General features: G+C 65.5%; 1 protein-coding gene across 1 annotated transcript in view; it reads left to right on the top strand.

Annotated features, from left to right (window-relative positions):
• Positions 1-357: 357 nt before the first annotated feature.
• The window catches only part of CCSER1 (coiled-coil serine rich protein 1), a 1844507-nt gene continuing 1844015 nt past the window's right edge, over positions 358-849 (top strand). The window contains exon 1 of the mRNA XM_019526256.1: positions 358-631. The gene's annotated coding sequence lies outside the window, so the exon portion shown is untranslated. The remainder of the gene's footprint in view (positions 632-849) is intronic.

Raw genomic sequence — 849 nt, 5'->3', positions numbered from 1 at the left:
GCTGGGATGATGTAGCTGGGGCTGATCCTGCTTGGTTGTGCTAGATGACTGCCTGAGGTCATTTTCTAGGATGCCAGGGGAGTTTGGGAATCGGGGCTGGTTGTAGAGGTGGTATCTTTTATTAGACCAACTCGATTTTTGCAAAAAAAGGCGGCTTGGGAAAATGTTGCTCCCTCTGTGCTGACTCAGAGCCCAGGGAGGTGAGGCTTCCCAAGCCCTTGGTGTCAATACCTCGCCTTGAGTCAGAGGCCGTGGCCGCCGCCTCCCCTCCCCTGCGCGCCCGCCCCTCCCTCGGCAGCTCGCGCGGAGGAGAGGAGAGGCGAGGCGAGGCGCTGCCTTCCCGTGAGGTGGCAACGCGGCCCCTTGCAAGCGCCGCCCCCAGCCCGCCCCTCTTCAGCAAACAGCCGGCTGCATACACAGGGCAACATGACTGCCTGGGAAGAGGCGGCTCTGGCAGAGGAGCTACGCTGGCTCCAGGAGGATTATTAGCCCCGGATCAAGGGGGCGTGCGGGGAAGGTAGCCTCCAGAGGCGGCGGCGGAGGGGGGCAAGGAAGAGCCCCCCCCCCCATCCAAAACAGAAAGCGAGCGCTGAGCGCGCTGGAGGAGCTCGCAGAGCCGCAGTCCAGCCAGGTAGCCGATCCCCCTCCGTGCCCCTCTCCCTCCCTGCGGGCACCCGGCAGGTGACAGGGTGTCACAGGCGGGGGAGGGCAGCCAGCTGGGCCTTGCTGCTCCTGCTGGGTTCCTGACATGCTGGGGTGGGGTAGGGGGGACCTGCCAGGCGTCCCGCCCCCCTTGCTGGTTTGGGGAGGGGGAGCTGCATGACATGGGGCATCCTCCACTCCCCCAGG

The sequence above is a fragment of the Gavialis gangeticus genome, unplaced genomic scaffold (assembly GCF_001723915.1).
Source record: "Gavialis gangeticus isolate Ggan-Ray unplaced genomic scaffold, GavGan_comp1, whole genome shotgun sequence".
Lineage (NCBI taxonomy): Eukaryota > Metazoa > Chordata > Crocodylia > Gavialidae > Gavialis > Gavialis gangeticus.
Note: the sequence above shows the minus strand (reverse complement) of the source record. Positions and strands in the feature narration are given on the sequence as shown.